This window comes from Zalophus californianus, chromosome X, assembly GCF_009762305.2.
Source record: "Zalophus californianus isolate mZalCal1 chromosome X, mZalCal1.pri.v2, whole genome shotgun sequence".
Lineage (NCBI taxonomy): Eukaryota > Metazoa > Chordata > Mammalia > Carnivora > Otariidae > Zalophus > Zalophus californianus.
In genome coordinates this window covers 79,484,519-79,494,629 of record NC_045612.1, presented here as the reverse complement: position 1 = coordinate 79,494,629, position 10,111 = coordinate 79,484,519, and the positions used below count along the sequence as shown (strand labels likewise).

The 10,111-nt window shown below is 40.5% G+C and overlaps 1 pseudogene; it reads left to right on the top strand.

Moving 5' to 3' along the window:
• The first annotated feature begins 760 nt into the window (after window positions 1-760).
• LOC118356525 lies at window positions 761-2,077 on the top strand (annotated as a pseudogene).
• The last annotated feature ends 8,034 nt before the right edge of the window (window positions 2,078-10,111 follow it).

Below are 10,111 nucleotides of genomic sequence, written 5' to 3'. Positions count from 1 at the left end.
TCTTCCTCTCCCATTCCCCCTCCTTTCCCAAACACACAAAGCGTCTGGCATTTTCTAAGCCAGGCCTACATCTGTGAAGTTAATGTCATGCTGCTGTTTTGTCTCACCCTTACTGTGGGCTCTGTGGTCCCTTTGTAAATATGTGTCCTTTACTCAGCTGGGACTCTCTCTCTCATCACCACTGCAGGTTAGAATGCAACCTCTACCCAGGCAGGACTGCAACAATAACTTCCATACTAAATACCCCTTATGCTGTATGCCTTCAGAGAGGAGGGTCTTGATTTTTAGAGATGTATCCCAGTCTCTAATCCCAAATTTATGGGATTAGTTTGCTGTGATGAAACCTTCTTGACAGAAGATTCTACTGAAGGAGGAGCCTACACATAATCTAGCTCAGGCAGAAAACTATATCTCTTCTTTGATGAGTTGCGATATACCCAGGAGTGCCACAAATGACTCACATTTAATTTGAGACTCAAATGTCCACTGGTATTCCTCTACCAACGAGATAGGATCCTGTTTCTTTGCTCAATATTTTTCCTTTTAAGATACTTAATCTCACTTTTTTGCAACAAGTTTGCTACCAGAACCCAGGTGTTGTGAAAACCACCACCAAATCTAAACCAAAGTGGGAAAGGAAAAGACTCATATCAACATCATCATCATCACTGGACATGTAGAATCGGGCAAGTCTACCACTACTGGTCATCTGATCTACAAATGTGGTGGGACCGACAAAAGAACTATCAAAAAATTTGAGAAGGAAGCTGCTGAGATGGGAAAGGGCTCCTTCAAGTATGCCTGGGTCTTGGATAAACTGAAAGCTGAACATGAATGCGGTATCACCATTGGTATCTCCCTGTGGAGATTCGAGACCAGCACATATTATGTAACCATCACTGATGCACCAGGACATCTTTATCAAAAACATGATTACAGGCACATCTCAGGCTGACTGTGCTGTCCTTATTGTGGCTGCTGGTGTTGGTGAACTTGAAGCAGGTATCTCCAAGAATGGGCAGACCCTTGAGCATGCCCTTCTGATTTACACACTGGGTGTAAAACAACTAATTGTTGGTGTTAACAAAGTGGATTCCCCGAGCCACCCTACAGCCAGAAGAGGTATGAGGAAATCGTTAAGGAAGTCAGCACCTACATTAAGAAGATTGGCTACAACCCCAACACAGTAGCATTTGTTCCAATTTCTGGTAGGAATGGTGACAACATGCTGGAGCCCAGTGCTAACATGCCTTGGTTCAAGGGATGGAAAGTCACCCGTAAAGATGGCAATGCCAGTGGAACCACACTGCTTAAAGCTCTGGATTGCATTCTGCCACCAACTCGTCCAACTGACAAGCCCTTGCATCTGCCCCTTCAGGACGTCTACAAAATTAGGTGGTATTGGTACTGTCCCTGTGGGCCGAATGGAGACTGGTATTCTTAAACCTGGCATGGTGGTCACCTTTGCTCCAGTCAGTGTTACAACTGAAGTAAAGTCTGTTGAAATGCACCATGAAGCTTTGAGTGAGGCTCTTGCTGGGCACAATGTGGGCTTCAATGTCAATAACGTATTTGTCAAAGATGTTTGTTGTGGCAAGGTGGCTGGTGACAGCAAAAATGACCCACCAATGGAAGCAGCTGGCTTTAGCGATTATCCTGAGCCATCCAGACCAAATCAGTGCTGGATTTGCACCTGTGCTGGATTGTCACACAGCTCACATTGCTTGTAAATTTGCTGAGCTGAAGGAGAAGATTGATGATTGTTCTGGAAAAAAAGCTGGAAGACGGTCCCAAGTTCTTGAAATCCGGTGATGCCTTCATCGTTGATATAGTTCCCGGCAAGCCTATGTGTGCTGAGAGCTTCTCTGACTCTCCTCTTCTGGGCCATTTTGCTGTTCATGACATGAGACAGACGGTTGCTGTGGGTGTCATCAAAGCAGTGGACAAGAAGACACCTGGAGCTGGCAAGGTCACCAAGTCCACCCAGAAACCTCAGAAGGCTAAATGAATATTATCCCCAATACCTGCCACCTCAGTCTTAATCGGTGGTGGAAGAACAGTCTCAGAACTGTTTGTGTCATTTGGCCATTTAAGCTTAATAGGAAAAGACTGGTTAATGATCAAAATGCATCATAAAACCTTCAGAAGGAAAGGAGAATGTTTTGTGGATCATTTGTTGTTTTGTGTGTGTGGCAGTTTTAAGTTTTTAAAATTAGTACTTTTGAATGGAAACAACTTGAGCAAAATCTCTGTCACAGAATTTTGAGACCCATTAAAACAAAAGTTTAATGAGAAAAAAAGACATTTAATCTCACCAATTTAATGAGATTTTTGTCTCTTTACTTTATCTCTTTAGATCAGAGTTATAAACCATCTCTACCAAATCAGAAGAGTAATCTGTGGTGAAACACATCCATTATTACCTGATGATGAAAAGGAACTGTACAAAGAAGCCAATAGTCTAGGCATCAATGTTGGGGAACTCATCACCTCTCAAAATAGATTTTATACTGCAGTTATCACAAGAGGGGAGCCCTGTGGCTTACACAGTTACACAGTGGATGGATGGATGTAATGCCTGAGTATTCCGTGTTGTCATCTATGAAGTTACCTGAGCTATCAATGATACCATTGAAGGTATTGACGTACTTGCTTAACAAGTGAAGAAACTCCAGAAGGCTGTCTTCCATCATCAACCGGCATCATTCTAGCACTAGGGGAGGAATATGCACGGTCATTGGTGATGACTGCTGCAAGTGAAGTCCCAGAAACCTTTATCATGCCTTTTTCCATGAGTTAATACATCTATGAACATAACTAAAACATTCAGTAAGTGAATGGCAATCATTGTGACCTCTGGGAAGTTTTGGGTTAGTTTTAGGTGGCAGGACATGGGACATCTTTTCCTACATATTCCAAATAAGACTGCAGTCCTTCTCACAAACTTTTTTTTTCCCCCTTCAAGGGCTAGTGACCACTCTTAAGTCAATCCTATCACATTTAATCAAGAGCAGTGGTACCAAGAAGATGATCCAAGCCATAATTAAGGAAAACAAAAGACCAAATAACAAGCCTCTCCCACCTCTACTCAAGACATTTCTTTAGCTCCTGAGCAGTCTTACTGATTTATATGTCCTCTTCTAGATGGACCAACTATGAGAAATAATCCATCTTCACCAAGAGGACTATGAAAAGACATAATAAAAGATTTCCGGGCCCCCCACCTTCTTTCTCCTTTCTCCCTCCCCCCCTTTTTATCTATCTACCTCCTTTACTCGACAAACTTTAGCTGGAAGATAAACTGCAGGCTTGCAAAACAAGTTCTTAGAAAATACTGTTCTGTTGTTTATTGAGATTGCACCAATGACCCCAAGCAAAGAGCACAAACAAACAAACAAAAAACAGGAATGACTTCCAACCATGAGATGCAGTTAAAGTAGAAATCCGCTGCCCAATCCAAAACAGCAAGAACACCTACTTCGCTACCCTGTAAAACTCTAACTTTGCTTAAATTGAGGAGTCACTTGCTCTTTATTTCCTGAGGCATATCAGTGGAATAAAGCCTCTAACCTCTATTTGAATCACTTAAATCATTTCCTTGTAACAGATCTTAAACCATCCATGACCCTGCTTAATTATCTTAATAAAAGAAACATATCCCTCCCAAGATTTGTGAACAAACATATTCACTATAATATTAATTGTAGTAGGAATAAACAGGGAAGTAGTTAAATAATTATGATAAAAAGCATTTGATGGATTTTTAGGTACCCATAAAATTAAGTTTTCCATTGTATTGACTGATAAAAGGGTGTTTCAATTTTTTTATTCCAAAAGGTTGTTAAAAATGTCTTTATACACTAACATCTTTTCAGTGATTTTTCTCTAGGCAAAGAGATTCTGGGTGATAGATTCATTGACCTTACTGCTTCCCCACATTCTCTAATTGCTATGTATATATATATATATATATATATATATATATATATATATATATATATATATACATATATATACACACACACATAAGATGGAGAGAAACTCTCATTGAAACTCAGGCAGTGTCAGGAGCTCCCCTCCCCAGAATCCAAATCACAGCTTTCAAACTGCTAGTAAAGTTGGCCCTGGTATCCGTTTCCTGCATGCATGTAAATTTCTGACCTCAGTCTTTGGGTGAAGCTCTACATTTAGAGAAGAAAGACCATAAGAGAAGAGAAACATTGTAATGAGGCTGAATGAAACACAGAGAATTCCTCCAGGGAGCAGACCAGACTCTTGCACAAACATGACCACAGGTCCACAAACACTACTTTTGACTAGTTTCTAGTCTCACAACCAGGTGGGACTCCTGAAAGGTTAAGGAGAGTAAACCATGCAATGTAGCTGGGCCAATTGCAACTACCCATGGAACTATGATTCTGGTTAATATAAAGTGATAACACAAATATGCATCCCTCTAATAGTCACAATAGCAAACAACAATATGAGAAGAAGTGGGCAGGGGAGAGGTTGTTGTGGGACTAATTATACCAACCTGACAATATATCTGAGAGGATAGCAACCAAAAGACATTTAAAGGGAGGGCAGGATCTGGGTAGACTGAGAAGTCTGAGAAGTATATCTGAGAAGTACAAAGGCACTAAATTTCCAGCTTTCATACAGGGCAACCAGTATATACTATTTTATTTCTGACATTAACTGAGTATTAGAGACATGAACAGAGATTCCCAAACTTTGTATCCATTACTAACACCCAGACAGCTTTGTGAAAACTCAGATTGCTATGTTTTAGAGTTTTTGATTCAGTGAGTCTGAGATGAGTGTTGTAAATTTGAATTTCTAACAAGTTCCCAGATGCTGCTGCTGTTGCTACTGCTACAGGGGAACGCTTTGAAAACCACAGGCCTAAAGATGCCAAGAGTAGAGCTATAGATGAGTATCTTACAAATGAGCAGAACATGTAAGAAGATTGGCAAAAGCACCGACCATATGGCAAAACATAGAAAACCAAAGGGAGGGGCTCCTGGGTGGCTCAGTCGTTAAGCGTCTGCCTTCGGCTCAGGTCATGATCCCAGGGTCCTGGGATCGAGTCCCACATCGGGCTCCCTGCTCTGCGGGAAGCCTGCTTCTCCCTCTCCCACTCCCCCTGCTTGTGTTCCTGCTCTCACTGTGTCTCTCTCTGTCAAATAAATAAATAAAATCTTTAAAAAAACAAAAGAAAAGAAAACCAAAGCGAATGCAAGCATATATAATGTAATACAATATGATATAATAACCTGTGTGGGTGTCTTAACGATAGCAGAAATATTAGGAAAAGACAAAGGGGAAAAATTTGTTCATTAGTTTCTTTTGCCCTTTTGAGCCTTTGTCTTTTTTTTTTTTCCACTCGAGAAGGGGGTTCTGGAATAATGCATTGGCCAGAACTTTGTCACAATGCAAAATCCTTGCTCTGGATGGTGTTCTAAACCACTATGCTGGATGAGCTCTCCATGGAAGAGTAGCTAGAGAAGTGAAGAAGTCTAAAGATGGAGCTCAAGGCCAACCACATTTAGAGGTCAGGAAGAGGAAGACCAGCAAAATCTGAGAAGGAGGAATCAGTGAGGTAGAAGGAACAGTGGAAAAATTGCTTTTCTAGAAGCCAAATAAAAAAAAAAGTTTCAAGGAGGAAGGCATGATCAGTTGTCTAAAATGCAGCTGAAGGGGTCAAGTAAGAGTAAGATGAGGACTGGGGAAATGGCAATTAGATTTAGCAACACAGAGGTCATTTGCAACCTTGATACAAGCAATTTTGGTGGAGTATTTTTTTAAAGAATTATTTATTTATTGGAGTGGTGGGAGACAGGCAGAGGGAGAAAATCCCAAGCAGATTCCTTGCTAAGCACAGAGCCGACATGGGGCTCAATCTCACAACCCTGAGATCATGACCTCAGCCAAAACCAAGGGTCAGACACTTAACCAACGGAGCCACCCAGATGCCCCATAATTTCAGTGGAGTATTGAGAAGAAAGGCTAAACAAAGCGTGTTTAGCTGAGAATGGGAGGAAAGGATATTGAGACAGTGAATCCAGACACACCTCTGGGGGATATCTGCCAGAGAGGGGAGGAGAAAAATGGTGTGGTAGCTAGAGGGGTAAATGGGAGAAGTCACAGCTGTCTGTTTACTAATGAGAATGATAGGGAAAAAGAAGCAATAATACAAGAGAGGGGGGTGGGAGAATTTCTGGAGAAATTTCCTCGGGAACCTGTCAGGTATAAATGGAATCTCATGCATTAGTGGAATGGAATGGCTTTAGATAGAAGCCTTAAGAGTTCATCTAAAAGGCAGGAGGAAATGCAGAGTATTATGGGCACAGGTGAAGTGGGACAACAGTGGGAGCTTATGGGAGTTCTCCTTTTATTGCTTCTATGGTATTAGTGAAGTGGAGAACAACGTCACTGGCTGTGAATGAAGAAGGGAGAGGAGTTTATGGAAGCATGACAAGAGAGTAAGGTAAGAAAGGGTAGTTCAAGAGAGTGGGGAAATGAATAAGCTAGGGTATTTGTTCTTAACTCCAGCTTCACGTTAGAATCACCTGCAGAAAGATAGGGGTCTAGTTTTATTCTTTTATATGTTGAGTATCCAGTTTTCCAAGCACCATTTATTGAAGAAACTGTCTTTTTTCCATTGAGTATTCTTGGTTCCCTCGTCAAACCATCAGTTGACCACTAAACTTATGGTGGTAATCGGTTCACAATATATGTAATTCAAATCATTATGGTTTACAATTTAAATTTATACAGTGCTATATAGCAGTTATATCTCAATAAAACTGGAAAGAGATAAATATTTTTTAAATACCAAAAACAACAACAAAAAAGAATCACCTGGAAAGTTGTTAACAATTTGGGGTACGAATTAATGCATATTTTCTTTCCTTTTTTTAAAAAAAGATTTTATTTATTTATTTGACAGTGAGAGAGAGAGAGCACAAGCAGGGGGAATGGGAGAGGGAGAAGCAGGCTTCCCGCCGAGAAGGGAGCCCGATGCGGGGCTTGATCCCAGGACCCCAGGATCATGACCTGAGCCGAAGGCGGACGCCTAACTGACTGAGCCACCCAGGCGCCCCTAGTGCACATTTTCTAAGAGTAGAGCTGGGGCAGTGGTATTACTAAAAGCTCTGTATCTCATTCTAATATCCAGCCAGGGTTGGAAAGAACTGGATTAGGGAAATGTAGTACTATTTCCAGACAACTTTAGAGACCCACCTGAGGTCCACGTCATGGATTTAAGGTGGTACCATTCAGCACAGGTATTTCTTTCTCTGGATACATTCAGATGAAGACTGGAGGGCTGCAGGTTTTATGTATGTAGAGGTTTGATTTAACTGAAATTGAAATTTGGAGGGAGGGAGGGAGAGTTGGAGGGAAGGAAAGGAAGTGGGAGATGAAGAGAGAGAGAACATGAGAGAATCATATATAAGGATATAAGAAAGTCAAGGGGCAGTAAAAATGTTGTAGGGTTACTGAATAGTAGATCCCATTGGGGTTGTACTGCTGTCAATCTCAAGGTGCTTGTGGAGATGGGATGCAGAAAACAGTATCTATTAGGAAAACGTAATCCTTGAAATTGAAATGATGGAGGGTTTTCAGTTATTATCGATGACACGGGCTGGGGAAATGTTCTCAATAGAGGGGTAAATCCCACCCTTAGTGCATGTTTTGGAAATTTGTATGGGCATTTTTGAACGTCAAAAGGATGTGGAGTATTACTGGCATTCAATGTGCCAGGGTCAGGGATATGCAGGATATCCCCACATGTGGAAGAATGTCCCAAATAGCAAGATCATCCAATAGCCTACTGAACATTTATGGAGGTGAAGAATCTATTTAAAATAATCTCAAGTTATAAACTAACTCCATTATATAACTACAAATTATACATTTTACACAGTTTCAAAATAGACTGACTTTTCTATATTAAATATCAAAAAAATAAATAAATAAATATGGAATGATCATGAAGGGAACATTGTAATTTATTTTTTCTCTCACAGCCTTACCAATAATTGTTCACACTTTCAGAAAACCGTATCTGTGGAAGCAACTGTAATTTGTGGTGTTTGTATCTATATCTATCTATGTATCATGTGTCTATGTATCTATCTATCATCTATTTATCTGTCTATTCTATCATCTATCTATCTATCTATCTATCTATCTATCTATCTATCTATCATCTATCTATATGAGTTCATGGGAATTTTATCAATAAGTACAGGAATAAAATTTTTTGCCCTTCAGTTCAAATTGGGTGAAGTGCCAGTACCTATTTCATAGTGTCCTTGTGAGGATATATTGTGCTCAAACTAGTCAACACTTACAACAGTCCTTGGCAAATAATACGCACTCAGAAAATGTTAGCTATTATTTCTATCACCATCTTCATTATTTTAGAGATCCAGAAGTTACAGTTTGTTTTGGAGTTTGGAACAGACACTATCTCCAAGATGAGAAAATATCTTCATCTAGTGATTTACCTCTCAATCTCATGCACCAAGGAGACAATCCTGAATGTCAGCTGGTGTCTCTTACATAGAAAATGTATGAAGAGGTCCAATGTCAGGATGATACGGGGGGAGTAGCCCAGAAAGAAGAGCATGGAATAGGTCTGATGTATACTCTAACCTCCTCCATTCATTGTTCTATATTCTGAGAAGGCTCAAATTTTATTTATCCTGGAATTCACATCATTCTACTCACCTTCTCAGGTTTTCTTGGATACCAACTTTCCTATGAAAAGTATCTTCCTGTGAATAAAATAATTTACTCACACTCCCATGTTTTCCTGAACAACGTCTATCCCTCCCTCAAACCCAAATTAAGAATAACATCAGTGAAAAGGTAAGAGTAAGGACCTCTGGGAAATTATCTCCTTCTTAAAAGTAATGAGGAAACTGGCAAAAATTGTCAGCATAAACATTTTTCAGAACTCAGGAAAATGACCAAAGGACTGAAGAAATCAGGGAGCTTTCTGGTGTTTCCCCTAGCTTCCTGGTTTAACTTTGACTAACAGCAGCCTGAAATTGCAGTGAACAGCAGCAGCCTGGTAGTCACCAGAGGGGGTAGAACAGGGCTGGAATTCTGTCAAAGACCCATTCCCAGAGAGATGCTATTACTTGACCTGTCTGGTGGTTCCCTGGAAAACCCCACCCACAAGGTTGTCCTTATTTGACCTCTCTCAGAGCTTGCGCAATGGGAAAAGCATTTGCCCTAAGGGCAACTGGTAAAAACTACTAGAGACAATTGTTTGCCTCTAGCAGTGGATAAACAGATGGGGGACAAGCAATAGGCTACCCAAAAACACTGAAAGGAAAATCAAGGAATTGAGGTGTCCATATATAGGGCTTTGATAAATTCCTACACATTCCTGGAGGTGTAGAAAGCCATGCATAAGGTTGTGCCCATGCTCAGGAAAGATCTGAGAAGGCTTTAAGCTCCTCATTCAGGCTGACCATGAAGCTCTGTGCAAGGATGAAGTGGAAGCTAAGGCAGTGTTGTCAGTTGACTGGCTGAGGGTTAAAGGCATGTCCCAACATGTACACAGAGCCCCTTTGCAGACTGGGAGACTTAGTGATTTCAGGCTTTAAGGAAATCTCCATCCAGTTATTAGCTGACCACTAACTAATGAAACAAAGGCTTTAGTGGCCATGCACAACAAAGAATACAGACTTTACATAATCGTTGCACAGAATCCTTAAATGAACAGAACTATAACAACAACAAAAATAACAAACTGGGTTGGGGGTGGAGCAGAAATATGATTTCCAGAGTTGCAACAATATGTTACATAATATGTCCAGTTTTCAAGACAAAAAAATCAGAAGACATACAAAGAAACGAGAAAATAAATTCCAAACACAGGAAAAAGATGCAATCAATAGAAACCATCACAAATAGAAACCATCACTGAGGAAGCCCAGACACTGGGCTCATTGGCCAAAGAGTTAGATCTTCTATTTTAATATGTACAAACAAATGAAGGAAAGAGAGTGACTTCATCAAGGTAACAGGATAGGAGTTTCCAGCACTTGTAACCTTGCAGAAACATCAATTTGAACAACTATCCACATGC